The sequence below is a fragment of the Rattus norvegicus genome, chromosome 9 (assembly GCF_021556685.1).
Source record: "Rattus norvegicus strain SHRSP/BbbUtx chromosome 9, alternate assembly SHRSP_T2T, whole genome shotgun sequence".
Classification (NCBI taxonomy): Eukaryota; Metazoa; Chordata; class Mammalia; order Rodentia; family Muridae; genus Rattus; species Rattus norvegicus.
Window position 1 is genome coordinate 82,900,457 of NC_141542.1, and position 24,644 is coordinate 82,925,100.

A 24,644-nucleotide genomic window follows, 5' to 3' on the forward strand; every position below is an offset into this window, starting at 1 on the left:
TTGGGTATCATAACTAAGAATTCCCCTAATTTGAATACATGCATATTTTCATCTGTGCTTTTACATGGTTTGTTTTTATACAGTCTTCTGTTACATATGAGTCTCTGATACATTCTCAGGGAACTTTTTGATAATGCCACAGAGACTATCAAACACCTTAAATCTCTCTCTCTCTCTCTCTCTCTCTCTCTCTCTCTCTCTCTCTCTCACACACACACACACACACACACACAGACACACACACACACTAAATTTTAAACATAAAATAAGCTTTAACACATTTAAGAGAATGACATCATAAGGATGTAGCTTGAATGTGTAAGATCCTGGATTCTACCCTTGCATTTAAATAAAGAAGAATGCAATCATGTAAAGTACATTCTCTACAATGGCTGAATTGAATTTGAAATAAGCAGTTAGTGTATTACTTAGAACTCCCCAGGGAAACAGTAGAATATGTATGTATGCACACAAGGAGAAGAATCATGGAAATGCCTTGTGGAGGTTGAAAAGTTCTAGCATCATCCATTTGAAAGTTAGATAATCATGTAAGCCCAAGGCACAATTCTGCCCCAGCCTTGGGGTCTGTAACCAGCCTCCAAAACATGAGAGGTCCTGTGAACTCCATCTTAAAACATGTAAGTCTGGAGCAGAAAAATATGGTGTCCAAACTGAAGAGTGAGAGTCATTATGCCCCTCTTTCTGCTTTCTAATCTAGTTGGATTCTTAATGGGTCTGCAAATGTGATCTTTAAGAAAACTAAATGCAAACAAAATATTTTCAAAGGGGTTTTCTTTAAATGTGTCCCATCCAGAACTAGAAAAAGAAAAAACACTATAAGTGGCAGATAACTCAATTAAAAATTAGTCAATTAAAATTTATTCCTCAAGTAAAACATTTAAAAGTAACAAAATAGAGCCAACAAGACATGTGAAGTAAGAATGGTAAATAGATACAAAGAAATACTGAAATCGTTAGTTATCAACAAAATGTGATTTTCAAGAATTTTAATTTGTTGGAATTCCGTGCTTTTTAATTTTTATGTTCTTAAGTTCATTGAGTACAATTACAATACATAGTTTTAAGTCTTTTCCACTAATTGCAGTAACTTACTTAAGAATTAGTTTTCGTTGATTTTATTATTTTCCCCTTGAAAATGAGCCACATTTCTAGTGGGATATAAGCTGAATTATTTGACAGAGTTCCGTATTTTTCAAATGTTGATATGGAGCCTCTGAGTTTTATTGCCCACTGCATCTATTAAGATGATCATGTGACTTTTAAGTGCATTGTGTCATTATATGTTTATAGATTTAAATATGTTGTACTGTGTCCCTGTAGTAAAACCAAATTCTTTGTGATGAGTAATCATTTTTACATATGCCTACACTGGGATTTCAAGTATTATACTGAGGATTTTTTAATTTATGTTCATGAGAAATATTGGTCGGCAATTTTCTTTTGAGACAAAGCTGTGACTTTACCTGGTTTTGATATTAGAGTAATACCGACTTCATAGGAAAAGATTGGTAGTGTTTTATTTTTGTTTGTTTGGTTGGTTTTTTTGTTTTCTGTCTTCTTTATTTTGTAATAATTAAAGAAACTGGTTGTAATTATTTTTTGAAAATAATTGGTAGAATTTTTCTGTGATTCTTGGGTTCTTTTTAGTTGGGAGTCTTGTTTTCTGTTTTTTGGATTTTTTTTCTTTTTGGTTTTTTACTGTTTCAGTCTCCAGTACTCTTAAATGTCTAGCTCTCGTATCTTAACTTTGGTTATTTTGTTCTATCTGGAGATTTGTGCATTTCTTTTATATGTTCTAATTTAATGGAGTTTAGGTTTTCAACTATTCCCTTATAATGCTAAGGATTTCTTTGGCGTCATTGTTATGTTATTGTCATATCAATGTAATATATATTTAAGGGAGTATATATTCACTCTGTGCCCTCTTCTGTGATGTTTTCTGAGCTGTAGGTGTAAGGGTTGATTTGAGGATGTTATCAATTGGATCTGTGCACCATGATAATGAGTGTGTGTGTGTGTGTGTGTGTGTGTGTGTGTGTGTGTTAAAGCAAATATGATTTTAATACTTCTCCCAAAAGCCATAAGCTATATTACAAAACCTCAGTGTCAGACACGCACAATCTCACTTCCACCATTGGCTAGGCAGTCCAGGAGACTCCTAAGGCAGTATTGGCGATTGCCACTGCTCTTGCTTGCTAGAACTTGAGGGTAAGACTATTGCTGAAGATGCCAGGACTTGAAACTCAAGCTGGAACTGACCCAAAGCCTCCTCCCCAAGGACTGGCTTTCATGATATCAGAAGTTTACTATGTAAGCTGCCAATCAATACTCTTACTCAGCTGCAAAGGCTACAAACCACAACATAGATTGGCCTGGCAAAATGTCCCCAATGGCACAACAGTGATACTTTTATCTGGGGGGGGGGGGTAACCAACAGCTGTCTAATCACACTGAAGGCCAGCTAAATAGGAGGGAATTCATGCCTGGTACTGCATTCCTAGCTAATTACCCATGGTGGGAGAAGCCACTGACTCTAGAAGGCCACCTGCTAACAGCCATTTTTTCCTAAATACTTCTTGTGTCTTGTAAAAAGAAAAAGGAAGAAGGTTCATTGCAAGAGGGTGCCTCTGTGGGCCCATGCTGGGGGATACCTTTCCCCTGAGGTACCAGTCATGCAATGGATATAGTCTAGAATAGAGTTTATTTAGGGCATGGGGAGGGGAGTTGAGGGAGTAGAGATGGAGAAAGGCAGAGAGAGAGAGAGAGAGAGAGAGAGAGAGAGAGAGAGACTGAGAGACAGAGAGACAGAGAGACAGAGAGAGACAGAGAGAGACAGAGAGAGAGAAACAGAGACAGAGACACAGAGACAGAGACACAGAGAGACAGGGAAAGAAAGAGACAGACAGAGACAGAGACACAGAGAGTGAAGAGGAGTAGAGGCTGGCCATGAACACGTGAAGAAAGAGGGGGGAGGGGAATGTAGAGAGAAAGGACAGAGAGGGAAGAGTAAGAGAGAGATTGGAGAGGGGGCAAACAGTCCCTTATATACTGAGTCAGGTATTCCTGGATGTTGCCAGGTAACTGTAAGGCAGAGCCTAGAAAGAATGATAACATGTCTAACTGTACGATGAATCTTTAGTCTATCATGGAGATCCAGAACATGTCAAAATACAGAAAATTGGTGACAGTGAGGTGCCCAGACCCAATCTGTACATCGACGACACAACCTCTATACCTACAGGTCAGAAAACATCACAGAAGAGGGCACAGAAATATTGTGAGGTAGAGAAATATATGTTGCTAGATAGTGTCTTCTAGATATAACAAAGACACTGTCTTTATGAAATATTGATTGTAAGGTTTCCTAAGCAAAACCTGGGTAATTATAATACCATTTGAAATGTCAATATGGCCTGGAAAATTTCATGATGTCCCATGTGTCACATACAAATTCTCTCTCTCTCTCTCTCTCTCTCTCTCTCTCTCTCTCTCTCTCTCTCTCTCTCTCTCTCTTCCCCTACCGATAACTCCAAACTGTCACCCACTTCAAAATTGTTGTCCCATATCCTTGTCCTTTGTAACTGATTCCCCGTTTTAAATTTTTTCTGTGGAAGTCTAGCATATGGGTGCTGTTTATTTCTGGCAGAATTCTGGTTAAGATAGGTGGTGGGAGGAGCTATGCTACCATTTAAGGTTGGGGTTCCTCCAAAAGAAAGACCACTTATCTTTGGTGGATCCCATAAACCACTAATATGGAAAGCCACTCTTTTTCAAAATATAAACGGGCAGGTTTGTTTTCTGTGCCTGAAGTTCTGCTGACTTTTGAGTTCAGGGTTAATGCAAACTCAGAAGGAACAGTAATATTTTCCTATAGGAGTGAGGCTCCTTTATCAAACAGCACAACACTCCTAGGAATTGGGAAGAAGTCAGCATTTGGGCTGATCAGGGATGAGGTCTCCCAGTGTGCTTGTGTGCCCTGTCAGGATCCAACAGGATTCCTATTCCTTTTGTTCACCGCCATATTGTCTTTATCATTTCCTAGAGGCTGAAATCCTCTCCTGTTCCATCAGGACACCTTCTGAGAGCTCCGCCTCCACCAAGCTTCCTACCACTGGGTGTGCCCTGATATTTCCAATCTCCTTGCAATCTGTCACAGGGACACCAGATGAAGCTGGGTGGAGAGAGACACTGCCCAGAGCCTAGGGTGTGACTATGAAATTATGTTTTCACACCTTGCTGTGTAATGACTTCTAAGGTTTGCTGTCTCCAGTAAATGGGTTGAGTTTCCATTTGAAATTTGAGGAAATCAGATCAAAATGCCCAAGAAATAAACTCTAACGTTCTGTGGTCTATTATGAGTCTAAAGCAATTAACCACTATAACTTCATCAGAAATTTCATCTCCTCGATGATTGGGTTGACTTTTAAAATACGATAGAGATGGATAAATTTATTCTAACCTCCACCCACCCTGCCACTTTCTTGGACATTTCCTTTTCAAAGATACTTAGAAGATGCTTTTGAACATTTTAAATTATTTTTAAGTTTGTGTATGTGTTTAAGTGCCCATGGAGGCCAAAGACACAAGAGTTCCTGAAGTTACTGGCAAATTCGAGCTGCCTGTTGTGGGTACTGGGAACCCAGCCTACCTTCTCTGGAAGATCAAGCAGTTTGTGGAGACTTGTCCCTCCAGCTGAAAGAGATGGTTTTTATTTCAAAGGTATTATCTGAAGGTCAACATTTTTCCCTGAGACTATACAAGTCTTTTTGAATTTGAGAGAGGTGTTACTGACAGTTTTCACCCTCACTTGACGTTATGACCATAGCACAGATGGACTGGATGGGGAACATTTAAATTTCCTGTTTCCACAAAGCCTTGAACAATGGTTGATACATAATAGGTCTTCAGAATCATAAGTTGAATCAATATATGCTTCAGATTACTGACAGAGCTCGGTCTTCAGTTCTCCACACTCCCATCCCTCCAATGTACAGTACCAACAGGGGGTTGTTCTCTACCTCAATTTCTTTTGGAAGGTTTCTAGATGCACCTGTTGTTGGGTTTGTAGGACAAGATCAGTGACTTTTTTTTTCCACCAAGGGGTCCAGTGAACCAGCTTCAGCTGTGATACAAAGAAGCGAGAGACAACCCTCCCAATGACTGACTGAAACCACTGTCCCTGACTTCCCAAGGTCGTCCTTAAGGAGGCCGTTGTGTCTCTGCTGCTCATTTTGCAAGCCTGGAGGGACAGTTCTGCTGAGCAGGCCACCCCTGGGAAGGAAGGAACCAGGTCCCTGCTGCCCTCGCCGCCCTTGGCCTTGACTGGGCGGGGCTCTCTGGGGTTCGGAGTCTGGCTGTCCCCAAGGGGCGGGCTGCTGGCTGCGGCAGGAGGCGGGGCCGGCGCTCCCCCTCCCCTACACTGCGGCGGTGGCAGCTCTGCGCGGACCGTGGCGGAGCCCGGCTGGGGCGCGCACGGGGCGGGAACAGCCGGGGCGGGGCAGCCGCGGAGCCCGGCTGGGGCGCGCACGGGGCGGCGCTCGAGCTGCGCGGGCTCTCGGCGGTGGAGGCGGCGGCGGCGGCAGCAGCATCCTCTCTACCTCCGCTTCCCTTCGGTCTTTCTCTTTCTTCTCCTTCTTTCCCTCGTTTCTTCGGTCGCCGGGTCTCCCCGGCTCCTCCCACGGAGGAGCTCTAGCTCTGAGAGTCTGCCGTGACCGCGGGTGCGTCCACTTTCCGTGCCCAGGTAAGACATCGTCCCGCCTAGCTCAGCCCGGTCCTTCCTCCTGCGCCTCTGCCGGCGAGGAGCCGCAGCCGGGCGAGTAGGAACCGGACGGGCTGGTCTCTGCTGGTCCGGTCCCCTGTGCCCTGGAAGGGAGTCCGCGCAGGTTGGCGCTGTCCAGGCCTGACCTCTCCAGGTGTCACTCCAGGGCAAGAGACCTGTCTAGGTACTTAAGCTCTAGATTTGAAGATGAGCCAATGACCTTGTTAGGTACCACTTTAAAGCCACTGGAAACTTTGGTTCAGGTTAGGGTATGTGTTTTGAGAGTTAATATTGCCGGAGCTATAGAAAGAAGGGTAAGAAATTATACAAAGATCCTAGGGAAAGGAATTAAAGATAGATTATTTATTTTTCTTTTATTAGTTTGTTATGTGTGTCTGTGGGCTCCCAGCCTCAGAGCTCTGTACAGTGAGGAAGGAGGCGAGGGGAGCCAAGCCAATTTCAAATTTCAAATTATTTCTCCAGAGACAGCAGGAAGAGGAGAATTGGTATACATTGGTAATTTTAGGAAAATGAAAAACTGTTCTTTGGTTGTAGAGGGCGGGGCACAAAGGTACAAGCCTGACAGGGCTTGGGTTTCTATGCAGTCCTTTCTTCCCAAATGAGAGGGGTGGGTACCCAGCTGCATCTGGTCTTCTATTCACTTCTTGATTCTAAAGCCTTTCTTTGGGAGTGGGGGTCTGAAGTAATGACTGCCTTCCCTAGCCTCGCCTTTGTTCTAGGATGGAAATTTAAAGGCAGAGCGTGCCTAGGAGCTCGAGTGGGGAGGTGTGTGTTTGGGTGTGTGAGGAGGGGGAGGGGAGAGTGAGCGCTAGAGTCAGAAAGCACCATTCTTGAAAACTGGAAATGGGTGTTTTTCCTTCTGGCATCAGCGAAAGGGTTTGGTTAGCAACAAGGTGGCTCGTGATAACTACGGTCTGCCCTCTGATGTAAGCTCAGAGCGTACAGCATCCAGGACACAGACCTTCTGGAACTGGGTGTGAAGCTTTTGTCAGGATGGAGACACACACGCACAGAAGCCCTACAAACATACTACAAAATGGAGGGGACAGCTAAAAGGCACCTCTTTTAAGGTTTGTTTTCTGGGGTTTGAGGATATGTTATCAGTGAGACTTCGTGGCAAAACAACAACAAACGAAGCTATCCTTGCGTGGTGCAGAATTCCAGGTGTGATACAGGAAAAAAAAAGAATCTTAGTAAGGACCCAACTTAAATATTAAAGATAGAATTTTATTAAAATTATCTGTGGGAGGAAATGACTGCAAAATGAAGTGGGGGCTTGTAGCCTCAGCGAGGCAATGGAGAACAAAGCCTTTTATGTGAGCCACATTATGCAAAAGGTCTGAGCTGCAGGTACCACAGCCCCATGTAAAAGCAGAACACTGTCACCCTGTCATTTTACTGTGGGCTGGTGTGATATTTTTGGCAGTCAAAATAGATGGAACAAACAAAAGCCCTTTAAAATGCTTCTGATTTTATGCCCACAAGGAAGATTGCAGCCTAGGTGGCAATTGCATTCCTTCAACGGAACCCAGTGTCTTATTTTTAGGAGAAAACCTTATGGATTGTGAATCAGTTCCTGCCATCTCTCCCTTACCCTGTGCACACAGGACCTCCCTATGAGATGAGGTGAGAGTCCTGTTTTCCTTTCAATAAGAAAACGTTGCACTTGCAGCCATGTCTACGTATATATGCTGGAACATTAATTTCCTTGAGGTTTTTGTCTGATTCTCATAACTTCAGATCTTCATTCATGATTTTGATATTATCAGAACACTGATTTCTTATTTGATACATGCTGTCTATCTGTGGTTTGCTTAATTGTATTCCTTCATATCTCTCAGTTTGCTGGAACGCTTATTTGATTTCCGAAGTTTTTAGCCTCCTAGGTGGGAAATTGTTTGACATACAACAAGACATCATGGCAGTTTAGAAATTTAGCTTCCCTTAAAAAAATTAATATTTTACTGGTATTAATTTGTATTTTCTTTGTTTCTCTCCTGTCTTAACTACCCCCCTCCCCCGTAAGCAAGCAAGCCCTTTCTTGCTGGCTGTTCTTGTCCTGTTTCTTGCCCCTACTTTTGTCTAGACGGCCACAGGTGGAGCTAGAGTTTGCAGGCATTTTGAATTTAGAACGTGCTCACTGTACAGTGGCATGCTTTCTCCCTTTCTCCCTCTGACTTGTTTACAGCACCTTCTCAGGGAGGAGGGAGAAAGAATGTGCTGAGAGAGCCTGACCCAGTGAAACTGGCACAACCATGACCTCATGCCAGTAGGTGATGCAGTCTCATTGAGGGAGAGGACATCCTCTCAGTGGAAACGAAACTCCAGCAGCACGCCCATCCCATCCCACACCAGAAGCCCTGGTCTTCCCACAGTGGCTTCTGCCAACACTGCTCTGCAGAGGTTAAAGGCCTAATTTTCTCTCTCATGTATTTCTTTTCAGGGGTCTTGGATTTGGCCAGAAATACACAGCCAGAAATGAGACTTGTCTTAGAATGTTCTGGGCCTGCAGGAACAGTTTCATCCCCCTTCCCCTGCATCCCCTGTTTTAAACCACTTTACACATTTTCTAAATGTCAGACTAAAAAAAGAAAAGCAATTGCTTGTTTAGTAGATTTTTAATATTTCCATATGTCACATGTATACTTGTTGAACTTTACTGGCTGTTAACATTTGCACTTTGGCATTTAAAATCAAGTAGGTATTACGTTTGCTTAGATGTAGAAATGTCAGCAAATATACTATACCCCTCTGGGATTCTTTACTGCCTGGTTAGACCAAGCATAGAAAACTGACTTCTATGTTGGGGTGGGGGGCGAAGGGGTGGGAGGAGCTTAGGGTGACCCTTACTGTTAGATACTTTGCAATGATCAACTTCCTCTTAACAGATTAAAACAAAGAACCAAAGATAAAAATAATACTGTCTGATCCGTATTAGCCCTTAATGCTAGGACATAGGTAAATCACTAATTAAAGGGAGGCATTTTGGAATATTTGTTGACTCCTGTGTTGGATCAACACCAGTTGCAGATGTTAATAAGCTCTGCATCCTATGTCATTATCTGAGCTGTATTAGTTCTTATTAATTTCTGATATTCTCAGAGAATGATTTGTACCAGGTATCTCTTGCAGGCACCAGAAGCAAATATGGGACTGCTAAGGGAGATAGGTTATATGGGAAGACCAAGGGAGAGGGTCTATGGGAAGGTCTGGGTGGGTGGTAGCTTAGAAGGGAGGAGAAATACAAAGAAATTCTCAGACGCCAAGCGTTTGTCCCTGTGAGGGTGCCGCCGAGATCCTGTGGGTGGAGGGGGAAGCAATCTGTTTTGCTTTTCTACCTCAGTGCAGTGGATGTTGTGTCCCCTCTCCTCCCACAGTATCACATTGAGCCTAAGGCTGTGGGTATTTTGTTGTTAAAATTATACAGGGTACTTATTGAAAGCAGGTCTGTAGTGAATTAAAAAGTTTAAAACAGTGTGAGCACCACCAGTTGACTTTATAGGAAGCATTTTGAATCTAACCTTTGAACTTTGAACTTTGATCAGTCCTCTCAAAGAGATGAACTCTCCTATGGTAACATGTTAAGCTGAGATATATTTTATATACATATTATAGGGGAAGTATTTGGCAAATGGAACGAAGAATGAACAAAATCTCTTTCAATCTGTTGTTAAGTTTATGTTATATACAGGGATAGATAGGTTTTAAAAATATTTGTTGTTACAACATATAAGTAACATAAGAGATAAATTTCTTTCTATCTATCTATCTATCTATCTATCTATCTATCTATCTACCTACCTACCTACCTACCTACTATTTCTATCTATTGTTTGTCTGACTTTTGAGACTCTAATATTTTTAAAGCAATCTAACCTTTAGTTTATTTACTTTGAGACAGTGTATCTCCATGTATCCGGATGTAACATCAATGGCCTGGAATTCCCAATGGGGCTCAGACTTCCTTTGAGATATACTCTCCTTCCTCAAGGTCTTGCAATGCTGGATGACAGAAGTATTCTATGATACCTAGCTAAACTCATTTGTTATTTTTCACTTTTTTATTTTATTGAAAATATATTCTGATTATAGTTTGCCCTCCCTCTCCTCCTTCCTATATTCCCTCCACTTTGAGTCCAATCCTTTTTTTTTTAACTCATTGAAAATAACTAACTTCTAAGAGGTAGCAAGTAAACATGACAAAATACAATAATATAATAAGGTGAAGCAAAATTATCATATCAGAGTTAGACACGACACTCAACTGGAGAAAAGTCCCAAGAGCAGGTTCAAGAGTCAGAGACCATTTGTTCTCAGGAGTCCCAAAAAAATACTAAGCTAATAGCTATAATGTATATGCAGAGGACCTGGTGCAGACACGTGTAGTCCCTAGGATAGCTGCTTTGTTCTCTGTGTGTTCATAGGAGCTTGGTTTAGTTGATTCGGAGGACCTTGTAATTGTTGTGTCTACCATCCCCTCAGGCTCTTACAAGCTTTCTTCCTCCTGCTCACTGGGATTCTCTGATCTCTGAGGGGAGGGATTTGATGGAGACCTCACATTTAAACTGATATTCTCTGTCTCTGTCTCTGTCTCTGTCTGTCTCTGTGTCTCTGTCTCTGTCTCTCTGTCTCTCTCTTTGTGTCTCTGTCTCTGTCTCTGTGTCTCTCTGTGTCTCTCTGTGTCTCTCTGTGTCTCTCTGTGTCTCTCTGTCTCTCTCTGTCTCTCTCTCTGTCTCTCTCTCTCTCTCTCTCTCTCTCTCTCTCTCTCTCTCTCTCTCTGTAATGTCTGGCCATGGAACTCTTTGTCTATTCTCATTTGCTGCAGAAGAAAGTCCCTTTGATGATGACAGGACAAGGCCTTGATCTATGAATATATATATATATATATATATATATATATATATATATATATATAGTGTTTGATTTTACCCTAGGTCTATAAGTGTCTTAGGACTTTACTGCTGTGAACAGACACCATGACCAAGGCAACTCTTATAAACTCTTATAAGGACAACATTTAATTGAGGCTGGCTCACAGCTTCAGTCCATTATCATCAAGGAGGGAACATGGCAGTATCCAGGCAGGCATGGTACAGGTGAGGCTGAGAATTCCATATCTGCATCTGAAGGCTGCTAGCAGAAAACTGGCTTCCAAGCAGCTGAGATGAGGGTCTTAAAGCCCATGCCCACAATGACACACCCACTCCAACAAGGCCACACCTCCAAATATTACCACTCCCTGGGCCAAGCATATATAAACCATCACACTAGGCTATCTAGTCTCTGGTTCTTGGTGACACAAGCAGTGTTAGGTGTGAGTTCCCTCTAGTCAAATGGCTCTTATGTGAAATTAGATATTAGATAGCTTGGTTATCATTTCCTTAACAGATAATATTCACTTATATGTGAACATATAATATTTATCATTTTGGGGCTGTCTTACCTCACTCAGCATGACTTTTTTCTAGTCCATCCATTTGCTTGCAAATTTCATGAGGTTGTTTTCTTTCTTTCTTTTTTTCTTCTTTTCCCCTTTTTATTGGGTATTTTATTTGTTTACATTTCAAATGTTATCCTCTTTTCCAGTTTCCTCTCCACAAACCCTCCTCCCCCTTCCTCCTCCCCCTGCTTTTATGAGGGTGCTCCCCAACCCACCCATCTACTCCCACATCACCGCCCTGGCATTCTTCTACACTGGGGCATTGAGGCTGCACAGGACCAAGGGCCTCTTCTCCCATTGCTGCCAGACAATGCCATCCTCTGCTACATATGCAGCTGAAGTCATGGGTCCCTCCATCTGTACTCTTTGGTTGGTGGTTTAGTCCCTGGGAACTCTGGGGGATCTGGTTGGTTGATATTGTTATTCATCCTATGGGATTGCAAATCTCTTCAGCTCCTTTAGCCCTTTACCAACTCCTCCACCAGGGTTCCCATGCTCAGTCCAATGGTTGGCTGTGAGAATCTACATCTATATTTGTCAGACTCTGGCAGAGCCTCTCCAGAAAAAATGTCTGGGTTTGGTGTCTATGGGATGGATTCCCAGGTGGGACAGTCTCTGGATGGCCTCTTTCAGTCTCTGCTCCACACTTTCTCCCCGTATTTTCTTTATACAGGAGCAATTCTTGGTTAAAAATTTAGAGATAAGTGGATGGCCCCATCCTTCAACAGGAGGCCTTACTTAACCTCTGGATATGGTCTCTACAGGTTTTCCCTTCCCTCTATTGGGCATTTCAGCTAATACGTATCCTTTGGGTCCTGGAAGCCTCTTGCTTTCCTGGCATCTGGGACTTTCTGGTGGCTACCCCTAGTTCCCCATCCTCCATTGATACACACCTTTGTTCAATTTCCTGACCATCTGTATATCATCCCTGTCTTCGCCCTTCCCCTCCCCCTCCTTTCTTCCTTCCAAGTTCCTCCCACCCTCTACCTTTTCTGAGTATTTTGTTCCCTCTTCTAAGAAAGACTGAAGCACCCACACTTTGGTCTTACTTCTCTTGAGTTTCACATGGTCTGTGAGTTGTATCATGAGTATTCCAAGCCTTTTGCCTAATATCCATTTATCAGTTAGCTGCCATGTGGTTGCTGGGAATTGAACTCAGGACCTCTGGAAGAGCATTTCTCTTAACCTCTGAGCCATCTCTCTGAACCCTAAATTCATTTATTTATTCAGTTTGATTCCAATATCAGCCCCCTTCCTCCCAGTACCCCTCATACATTCCACCCTCCTCTTCTCCTTTGTGAAGGGGGACCCTCCCTCTGGGTGTTAGTCCCTCACACCCATCAAACCACCTCAGGACTAGGTACATCCTTTCCCACTGAGACTAGACAAGGCCGACCATTTAGGGGAACAGGATCCACAGACAGACTCAGGAACAGCCTCTGGTCCAGTTGTTGGAGGATCTGCATGAAGACAAAGCTGTTCATATGCTACCTGTGCTACATACATGCACGGACCTACTTAAGACTCCATTCCCATTTTGGTCCTATCTTTGAACATACATTTTGTATCTCCTATTGTCTTTTCCTTGTATGTAATTCTTCCTCCTGAAGCACTCTACCTCAGTAAGACATTCCAATCAGAAAGGCAAGTTGCTGCTTTGTGTGTCCCCATTGATTGTTATTCACACAAGTGCAATGCAAGCAGGGTCACAGGGTGAGGTTAGGGACCGGTCTCAGCTGCTCTCTACCTGTTGTGGGGGAGGAACAGTCTTGCTCACTGAACCATGAGCTCACTGGTTGGCTCCACTGGATGGCTAGTGAGCTCTGGGGACCTACCTCTTTCCACTCCTCACCCCAAGCGTCTCTACACTTGGAATCTTTTGTGCCTTGGAGATCCAAACTCTGGTCCTCATATTTAGACAACAAATACATTACACACTGAACATCCTTTTAGCCCTTAGGCACAGTATTTAATTGATAGTTATTCATGGCAATTATTTTCTCTTCACCTTTGTTTCTTTCTCTCCCTCCCTCTTTTTCTTTCTTTCTTTCTTTCTTTTCTTCTTTCTTTCTTTCTTTCTTTCTTTCTTTTTTCCTTCCTTCCTTTCTTTCCCTCTCTCTCTCTCTCTCTCTCTCTCTCTCCCTCTCTCTCTCTCTCCCTCTCTCTCTTTCTTTCTTCCTTCCTTTCTTTCTTTCTTTCTTTCTGAGACAGAGTTTCTTGGTATAGCTCTGGATGTTCTGGAACTCACTTTGTAGACCAGGCTGGCCTGGAGCTGACAGAGATCCACCTGCTGAGCCTCCCAGGTGCTGAGATTAAAGGCAGGTGCCTCTACACTTTACAGAAATGCGATAGCATTTCTTTAAATTATTTAAAAAATATTTTTAGACCACAGTAGTACATTTGCGTGAATCATCTCTTCAAAGTGAAAAGTTTGGTTGACCAAATGATTTTTAAAAATTGTTCAATTCACCTGACACAAAATATAATGTTTTGCTTGTGCTTGTTGTTGCTTTTGTTTTTAAGTTAACTTGAACAGTGGCTATCGGCAGTCTATTATTGTCATTCAATGGGGTAGATGAATCCACTGATGTACACCAAATGTGGTGGATCAATCAATACATGCTAAACTAAGTTTAATATTAAGTTAAACTTTTCTAATTTCATATACATATAAAACGTTATTTGTAGCTAATCTAGAATGTACCTGAAAATTACCACGAAGTACAAAACTTGAATATCCACAACTACATTTCAACCCATAACGATTTGGGTTTTTTAAGTTTAGAAAAGGCTTGTGAGTTAGCACACAGATGGGTTGTAGAGACAGAATCCATTGTGTCAGCCTGAAGCCTTTGCATTTTGTTCTTATAACTGAAGATGGTTAGGGCACTGTATTGTCACCACAACTGTAACCATTTATTTTCCTACTGTAAATGGGTCCATCGTAAATATACTGTAAATGCTGTAACACAGATATGCTATAATGAATTGGTGGAGAGAGGGTCTAACTTTGGATCGGAAAGAATGCCTCAACATCATTTTGAGGAGCAAAATGGCAATTCAGTAATGTCCAGCTTTAAGTTTTATCTTATCAGCTTTGAAGTTTTCCTACCGAATTTGTCTATCTTACCTCTAAAAATAGTAATTTAGTTGTTTTATTTGTATTTTCTTTAGCAGGATGAAAGTATTAATGCTTTGAAGCCTGCTTTTGTTTGTGGATGAGCAACATTCCATCCTGCAACTCCATGTGTGAAATAGGAGAGAGCAGCCATAGGGCTCAGTTAGGAAATCCCCGTGTTTTGAAATGCCATGGGGCACAGCAAGGATCACATCTGATCCCTGTATTCACTACACGTCCTTCTCATTGTCTAAACAAGAATCTCAATCCTCATCATATAGTTCCTTTAATATAGTACCTGGAACAATTTATTAGCCCGTTAACTCTGCCTATTTTGTGTTTCACAGAGAACTAAAATGGGAGTGGTGGTATGCGAATGTGGGTTATCTTCAAAGACAGACACACACATGCACATACACACATACACACGTGTCCGTGTACAGGCACACATGTATGTGTACACATATAGTTTCTTATATTTGAGATCAACTGTTATCTAGCCAATTGGATTCTTATTTAATTTAAAAACATACTGCATAGTTCCACATGAGAAATTTAGTATTCAGTGCAATTTATATGAAATGTAATAAACATTTTTTCAATGGAAAGCAAATCATAGCATGTGAGTCTAAAAGTACATTGTTCTCCACATCTATAGCCCTATTTCTGTAATTTAATCAGTGGCAGATTAAGCAAATACATTTTTAAAAGATTTATTTATTTATTTTATGTATCTGAGTACACTCTAGCTGTCTTCAGACACACCAGACGAGGACATTGGGTCCTATTAGATAGTTGTGAGCCACCATGTGGTTGCTGGGAATTGAACTCAGGACTTCTGGAAGAGCAGTCAGTGCTCTTAACCACAGAACCATCTCCCTAGCCCCCAATTAAAAATATTAAAAATACAATTCCTGAACATAATACAGGTTTTTCCCTGTCATTCCCTGGAAAATACAATGTAACAACTATCTACATAGCATTTGCATGCTCTCCAGTGTTGGAAATAATCTAGAAATGTTTTAGAGTGTACGAAATGTGTCATATGCAAATGGGATGTGTTATTTTTGTAAGGGCGTAAGTGTTTGATGAACTTTACAACAGTGGAATCTGGACTACATTGCTCTAAGCAGAATGCTGTAAGATACAGTTGTCTTCTTATCTGGCAGGGACTGGTTCGGGACTGGTTCCAGGGATGAAGCTAAAGTTGTATTCAGAGGCAAAGGGTTTTCTCTGTTTAAGAAGATTGTCTCAATTAAAACAATTTGCTTCTTGTACTTACCTCTTGAAAGGTTCAGGTGGCACACTTCTCCCTGGACAGTGCGTTTGACCTTCCTTTAAATATCAGGAGTGAGGACGGATGGAAGGGACTTCAGGAATTTTGCTGCACAGAAAGCATAAGTAGTAAAACTACTAGAAGGTGATCCAGTCTCTAGTGGAAACAATGCAGCCTTCGAATGAGCTGGAGACATTGCAACTCAGGCTGAAGTTAACCTCATTCATGAAGTGTTTGCAGAGTGGCCCAGTACAGGATGGAGTGGTCTTGGGTAGAACTTGGAAGGTTGTTGTTGTTCATGTCCACTTTTCCTTTTGAGTGGGAATACATCAAATGAGTGTGGTTGGTACCAAATCGGAAGCTTCAAAAGCTTTGAATAGTCCTCCACGTTCTGATTTCAGAGACTCTTTGTGGATTTTATAGGGAATATCATGGCGATTTATGAGAGCCTAAAGTCCTTTTTTTTTTTTTTTAAAGTGCGCCACTAAAAATGAGTTACCTGATTTGAAATACAATCTTCACCTTATCTTCCTGATATATTTGCATTTTAAATGCAAATTTAAACATGCCCTACTTTTTAACCTTGAGAACTCATTGGCTTTAAAGGATTGTATACTTATATGCCTGGAAATATTATGTCCTAAATATTTGAAATTGTTCCAGTTAGTCTAGGGATGTAGTTCAGTTGGTAAAGTGCTTGCCTACCATGCAGGAAGCCCCAACTTAGAGTTCCAGCATGGAATCCGCAGCATGGGCTGGTGTAGATCTGATATCCTAGCAGATGGAAACAGGAGGATCAGAAACTTTTACAACAGAGTTGAGGCCAGGGTTACATGAGACCCTGTTAAAAAAAAAACTACTTAAGTTGACAAACAAAAAAATTATATATTCCAAAAGCTATACTTTGGTGCCTGAGTTCTACCACTAAAGGGGCAACAGCTGTCAAGGTTTTACTAACTGTATATGAATTTAAAGGTATTCGACAGAGAAGGACGTGTCTGTCAGCCAGCTGAGGCAGGCAGCCAATGAGTGACTTTCCTAAGGAAGTTAATTTGGAACTAGGTATGAGACTCTGTAATTTGTGCCCAGACTCACTGTTTTTAAGGGGTGCCATGGAAGACGCATGCCACTCTGGCTTGGTGTCCCTAGGCCTACTTACATTTCTGTTTTTCAATCTAAGGGTGGAGTAAGGTGGCAGTTGTACCTGCCCAGTCTTGTGACTCAGTTGACTTTTAAATCGATATAAAAGTGGGAGGGACTCGGAATTTTAGGGCCAGTCCAACTAGAAGTGTACCAGCTTCTCCCCTGAAAGCCTAGAAACTAAATCTTATCCAGGAAACAGTTAGAGGCTCCTGCTCCAGGACCATTCCTGTGGGTTGGATCTCAGAGGAGAGAAGCTTAGACTCTGGGGAGGAATGCCCAGACTCAGGGGACTTGGATAGCCAAGGAGTTTAAATCACCTTGCACTATCTATCTTCACTGCTGCCTTCAGATTCACTGGAGTTGTGTTTAAACTTGGTCCTATGTACAAAGGGAGTCCAACCAAAATAGCCAAGTTGAACTTTTTTTTTCCGATATGCAGCACCAAAAAATTTCTTTTCTCAAAAATAGGTTCTGTGCTTCCCTGGCCTTGGCATTTTTAGTTAAAGGAAGTGAAGGAGAAAGCCTGTAGGCCGCTGTGTGTGTCTAATTCCCACTTAACGTCCCACTCCTGTGTGCCTTCCTGTTTCTCTGCCTACAGTGCCCCATCCTTCTTGTGTTTTTGCTTCTTCTGAGGAAGTAGCAAATTAAATGAGAATTAGGTGTTGCCATGGTTACTGTGTTCAGTAGCACTACACCTGCACCCACGCTGCTTAGGCATTGTGGAGTCTTCAGTTGACAAATATTTGAAAGGCATGAAGTGCATCTTGGAGGAAAGAAATTAAGCAGAAAGCACGTTTAAATATTTAAAGAGAAACATATTCTCTGCTGCCGATCGAAATGCTAGCCCTCTCTGGGGAGTGAAGGGATTTGAATGTCTATTAGAGAGTGCCAGGCAGAGTGTCCTGATCCTCTTGAGGAACATATTTGACCATCAGAGTGGGACAGGATAGTATTCCTTACAGGACTTTGTCTACATGAGGATGGCAAATTCTGTGCATGGTTTTCTCAGAAGTGTCTTCATTGAAAGTCATTTATAGGAGAACCATCTTAACCACATACTATTATTCTCTGCCATTCCCCTCAGATTCAATTTGATAGTCTGAAATTAAAACTTATCTTTAAGCAGTTAAGATTGCTAACATTTCAGTAAACGAGATACGTATACGAAGAGAAGGACTCATTCACTGTACCTTGGCCACTTGACTGTAAAGCTGGTGTGGCCCTGGTGTTTCATACAGCACATGCAATTATTCATCAGTGTGTCCATTTAATAAACGAGGGTTTCAGATCCTAAAGGTACAGCAGGTACTTTCCTGAGTGGGAAGAATTGCAGGAGAAGCCATTCAAATTCCTGCCCTCAAAGAGCCAATGTTTTATCAAGAGGACACAAAGCAAATAAAACAAACATGGATGCACAATTCAGAGACAAATATATGCTACAATGGATATATAGATAGATAGATAGATAGATAGATGATAGATAGATGATAGATAGATAGATAGATAGATAGATAGATGAAGATATAGATGTACAGATATATAATATAGATGCTCCTTGGATAGATAGAAATATATGTAGATACAGATGCTACAATATATATATATATATATATACACACGTATATATATACACACACATATTACAATGGATATATATACATATATGTATACACACACACATATATATCATAAGAGCTTGGTTTCAGTGGGATGCACTGCCTTTGTTGGCAAGAGTAACAAACAGCAAGTTACAGAAGTGGGTGAGCGTTCAAGCAGAGGGATCATCAACACAGGCACAAGCCTGGTATAGCTCAGAACCATAAAGAAGAAAAATGATATTGGAGTCCGATGAACCTGGATTTCTAATGAAACAGGGAAATAAAGCAGAAGGCAGAGGCCAAACCTCTTGAGCAGCCAGGACCACAGTCTGACTTGTATTTAACTTTCAGCGGTTAAATTTTTAAGGTTGTAAAAGCAGATTATAATTTTTTTCTTTTTTTTTTTCGGAGCTGGGGACCAAACCCAGGGCCTTGTGCTTACTAGGGAAGTGCTCTACCACTGAGCTAAATCCCCAACCCAAGCCCCAGATTATTTTTGAGAATCTTTCAGAGCATTAATTATATCTTCTGAGTCCCTGTAGCAAGATCTGTATCTTATTCACTAATACGTTAAATCACAAGAGAGGAGTACTTTTGAAACTCAGAAACCAATGGTGGAGATTGGAGTAGTAACTTATTTAACATAATATTTTAAATGAATACAATGTAAATTGCATCCTTTTTTCTGTTAGAGAATTATATGTAGACTTAACTTAGAATCTCTTTTTATACCCACTCTAAGTTCTTCAAAGGCCTTTACATGGAGCGGTTCAAATCCATATTTGAGAGAAATAGACAAAAACCAATTCTGTTCTCAATGTAAAGTTCATTGTTGAGTGTCCTTCCACAGCACCTTTGCTTGTAAACAATCATGCGCCAAGGAACAAGTTTCAGGGCAAGGACGTGTGCAACTAACTGGGAAATACACTTTGCTTAGAGGTGGTGCTAAAAACGTCCTGAGAATTCAGGTGAGCTCTTTTCATCCATGATGGCCTTGGATCATCTGTGCAACTAATAACCAGTATACTTTCTACACACACACACACACACACACACACACACACACACACACACACACTCATGCACTTTACACTAAAGTATTTGGCTCACTTTTTGGTTATTGTTTTCTTGATGCAATGCTCTTTTGAATGTAACATTAAACACATGCACTCTCTCAGTGCCTCCTTATTAGAAGATAAACTATTTAATCAACTTTCATTTGTATAATCATATCTACCAAACATTTTCAAAGCACAGATTAAACATTGAACGATGGCTATTTGAAACAAACATGACATTGCCTAAGGACATGAGATCTCTATGCCCTTAATGTTGTAGCAAAATGTACCAAGTAAGTCAGATATTAGAAGGAAAAGAAATGTTTAAAAGTATGATTAGTCATAAAGAAAAGATGATGTTGCTGTATTTTATCAAAGCAAATCCAATTTCAGTTAAATCAGTAATTTTTACTTTTGAAACTGAACTATAAAACTACTTTTAATTTTCCTTTGATCTTCTATCCATAAAGCTTACTTTATGAAATACTTTACTTCAGTGTGAAGCCGTTATTTATATTCATCAATGTCTCATAGCTGCGGTTGTTCAAATGCTGGTATGCTAATAACAAATGGACAAATAATTCAATGGCATATTAAACTTTGAATAACATTCTTAGAATTTCACTCATCGATGGGCTGTTCAATCGAAATATTTATTGATCAATCCCTGAACATCAAATAAAAAACGAAGTGTTATGGAAAAGGACTGGCAAAAGGAATTTAGGATGTCACAAGAAAATAATAAGCTTCCGTTGTACAAATTGTGTTTGTGTCAGAGAATATTAAATATACAAAGCATTCTCCTGTTGATGCTAATAACATAGAAAGCAAAAGGAGTATTAAGAATATTCTGAATGGTGATATAAAGTAATGATGCAAATTCAGAAGTAAAATTCATCACCACATGAAGGACTGGAAGGTCAGAAGGAAAGTATCACGTGGCCTGGGACCCAAAGAAGCTAGACTCGGAAGAGAAACCAGGCAGGACAGTATCGAAAGCAAAGGTGCTCAGGTAACAATGAGCAAAGCACACTGGACCAAATGTCATTTGGAAGCTGGAAGCCAAGGGTGTGAGGTCTATAGATCCTTACAGAGTAACTACAGAAGCTTTGTTTTATGACAAAGTCATCAGAGCTGGTGACCCAGAGAATGAGGTGAAGAGTGTGGTGCCATGGTATATTGGAATCAGCAAGAAAAACAGTGGTGGGTCTAGAATTTCTATAGCAGGGGCTCTCAACCTTCCTAATGTTGCAACCCTTTAATACAGCTCCTCAAGTTGTAGAGACCACCAACCATAACATTATTTTCTTTGCTACTTCATAACTGCAACTTTGCTACTGTTATGAATTGTAATATAAATATTTTCAAAGATAGAGGTTTGCCAAAGGGTTTGTGACCCACACTTTAAAAACCACTGTTCTATTACTGTGTGACTTAGAGAAATAAACCCATTGAGAGTGGGAGATTAAGGGCTTTAGACAGGTTAGACAAAAAACTTAAAAAAGATCAATAGGAAAGAATGCAGGTGTGAGATGCTGGCAGAGATGGGATGGAGAAAGATATATCTGGGGAAGTCAGTGATGTAGGAGCCATGTGGACATAAAGTCATTGAATAATATAGGCCCTTATTGAAGTTATATCATATGCATGTACAATACATACACTTTAAAATCAGAAGCTATAAAAACAAATCAAAGATTAAAAGACTATTGCTCATTTCCCCCAATTACTAAGTTTTTATCTTGTATTTTTAAAGGGTAACTTTCTTTTTAATTGTCTCATCAAAATTAATAGTGATGTCGATTGATACTTCTAGAAATGAGTCAACTATGAGACAAAGGAGTGCATCCCATGACCATTACCTGAAAGATCATGGTGTCAAATACGCGAGACTTGATGATGATTCTTAGACATAGAAGGGATCAAGGAGGTGCTAAAGTAGATGATAAAATTCATCTTTATATATTATGGAGAATAGGAAAATAAATTACAGCATGCCTGCTCTTCTGCCTTCTTAGCACTTATATATGAGGTTGGCTGGTTTTCTCCATTATTCTTATGGATTAGAGTCAAAGAGAAGTAGAACATATAATAAGTTATATTTTCAAAACAGTGAAACTTAGAGGGCATGTTGAGTGATGGCTGTAGGCATGGTCAGAATTGATTAGAATAAAAAATGTCATTGTCCGTGAACAACTACAGTTTTGTGTCATGATACTTTACCAAAATATACAAAGTTAGTAAGAGAGTAGAAGGCTAGGTTTTACAGCATTTAAATCACGATGAAAAGATGATGTCATTATGTTTCATCAGAGCAAATTTAGTTTGGATTTCTCATGGCCAAAATAAGTTGTGTGGGTGAGAGGGGCAGGGAGGGAGAGAGAGAGAGATCTATTTACTGAATTTGTAAATAAGTTTATAAATATCATATTTATACATTCTAGCCTTCATTTTTCTATTGATTAATTGTTTCCAGGTTTAAAAAATAGGTCATAGGTTAAACACTATGGGGTTCTTTCTCATATCACAAGACATTTCAAAAACATTAAAACAGTTACCAGGCATTTTGGAACAAATAACCATGACTTCACTTCCTGTGATCAATAAAAAATGTGGCTTATCATGTAGTTAACTCTAATGATTTTATTTAACGTTTTTCTGGACACATAACTGGGAGATACTGCAATAGCATTTTGTAAATGATTATCTACTTCTGAGGTTCTCAGACTGGAAGGAAAGGTAGCTTGGCTCTATGAGGAAGTCTGCACTCATCACTAAGCTCAGGGCTTTGAGTCAAGCCTATGTGAAAAGAATTTCTGGTCAACAGCTTTGGTAGTGCAGGGCGTCTTCATGCTGCTTTTGGACATGTGTTTGTGTCTTCAAGATGGAGTGAAGACACAACCTCCATCATGACTCCTGGGTTCCTTATTATTTATCACCCTCACAAAATCTAAGTGTTCTATATCAAAACACACGATGCGTTTAACACAGAAACCGTGTTTCAAGTGTGTGATACCTATGTTATATAACTGTTCATATTATAATCCAATAATAGAATCGAAATAAAGTTCTTTTGGAAAAGTCTATAAGGATTTCATTTTAAAGTTTAAAAAATACTGATCTCAGAAAAGCAGATGTTATGCTATTTCATTCAGATGTAGAATATTAAAAAAAAACCAATATCATTGAAATGGAATGGAGCACTGAGGGTATAATTCAGTTGGTGGAGTGTTTGCCTACAGTGCATGAAGCCCTGACTTCAGTCTCCAGCACTGCATTAACCTGGGCACGTTAGCACGTATCTGTCATCCCAGCTCTCAGGAGGTAGACCAGGAAGATCTGAACTTCAAGGTCATCCTACCGTCTTATAAGCTGGTATAATCTGTTCTGTGTATGACCATGAAAAAAGATGGAGTGAAGGGAGGGAGGGAGCGAGGGAGGGAGGGAGGGAGGGAGGGAGGGAGGGAGGGAGGAATGGGAAAAGAAGATAGGTGGTTATATAGTAGAATTAATATAAATACCAGAAAATAATGAGGCTGGCCAGCTGGTGAGAGGTGTCAAAGGATATGAAATTGAAGTTATGTGTGTGGAATAAATGGGATAGATCTAGTGGCCAAGATGTTAGCTACAGCTGATAATGATATGTGGTGGTTTTGAGGGATCCTAGAACAGTCAGGGTTAAGAATTTATACCATACAGATGCCTACTATAGGGAGAGATGCATGTTAATTTTATGTTAAGTCAAATAAATGTATTGAATAAAATGAAATAATTTATTTTATTCTGTTACTGATTAAGTTAATAAAATTTAAAAGTTAATACATGTAACGTCATGCACAAATATCAGGAAGGTTCACCACTAAGTCAGGTGTCTTTGTAGTTCCAATGTTGTAGAGGTGAAAATGCAAATCAGAAAGGATATGGCTTGGGAATCACTTCATGCCACTCCCATTTTACTTCCTGTTATCTCCATGAACCCACGTTGCTGCTCTGTGTATTTGTCATGTATGATACTACGTAACTGATTATTCAAGTCTGCAGCCACATATAATTAAAATCCTTATTTATTCTTGTTAATGCTACTTTGAATAACTTGACTGCCACATATGAGCACATATGCGTGTGTATTGTATGAGTTTGTATTTCATAAAAGGGAAACTCGTCAACATAGATTTATAAATTAAATATCTGGAAGTTGAATTTGAGTTATCTTTTTTAAAAATCTATATATTCTTAGGAAATGAAAAGAACCATGAACAAAATACTTTACTCCACAGGAAAGTTGACTCTATATTTTAATGTATATAGTGAGTTCTGGGTCCTATCAGACAATCCCTAACACTTAAGAGACAACACAGTCATCTGTGTTGTTAACATACAGCTATGAGACTTTGTATGCATGTTAACTTATCCCTGTACTTAGGACTGTCATGTATAACATGAATACACAGAGGCCATGCATCCAATGTCTTTGGAATAGAATATGGTGTAACAGCTTCCTCTAAAATGACAACATTCCATAATATTGGGAGGTTATGGTATGGCAGGTTAAATAACTCAAAGTAGCTTCAGGTAGTTTCTGGAACTGACCAGATTCACTTGGCCCCTTCCTGCCAGAGTAAGCAATAAAGGCTGAGCGTCCTTCTCAGACTGTTAGAGCTAAGGTGCAAGGAAGACTCCCAAGCAAGCCAAGCTGCCCGGAGGAAGCAGAAACCAGCGAAGCTGCCCAGAAGAGGTTTAGACCAGAGTTACTTGGAAAGGACACCCTCCAACCTGTTGAGCTGCCTGCAGGCTGTGCAGTGCACTTCAGGTTTCTCAGCAGGCGTGGGCTTTGGTGATGCAGCCTCTGCTCCTGTAAGTAACCCTTCCTTGTACTCCTGTAAGTAACCCCAATAAAATGAATTAGCTCATCAAGTTGGACTTCAGTGCTATCTGTACTTTGATCTGTCATGGGCTTTCGGCCTGGGGTGAATGGATTTGTCCATTCTGTTTTGTCCTGCAACAAATATCAATTTCTGATCTTTTTTGTATGTTTTAATACTCCATAAAATAAGTGTTTGATCATGATAAATTTAAAACAATTCTATCACATTATGATTAGCACTTGAAATTGTCATATGCAGATCACTCCATTTTACAAAATGGTTCTGTTTTAGGTATTTTCTTTGAATAATACAATAATTTAACTTTCTATGTAAGTGCCACCATGTG

The 24,644-nt window shown here is 40.4% G+C and overlaps 1 protein-coding gene across 32 annotated transcripts in view; it reads left to right on the forward strand.

Annotated features, from left to right (window-relative positions):
* Positions 1-5,560: 5,560 nt before the first annotated feature.
* Map2 (microtubule-associated protein 2) overlaps positions 5,561-24,644 on the forward strand; it is a 258,236-nt gene continuing 239,152 nt past the window's right edge. For 20 of the 32 annotated variants that reach the window (XM_087564816.1, XM_087564831.1, XM_087564821.1 and 17 more), the window contains exon 1: positions 5,561-5,761. The gene's annotated coding sequence lies outside the window, so the exon portion shown is untranslated. 32 annotated transcript variants of the gene reach the window in all.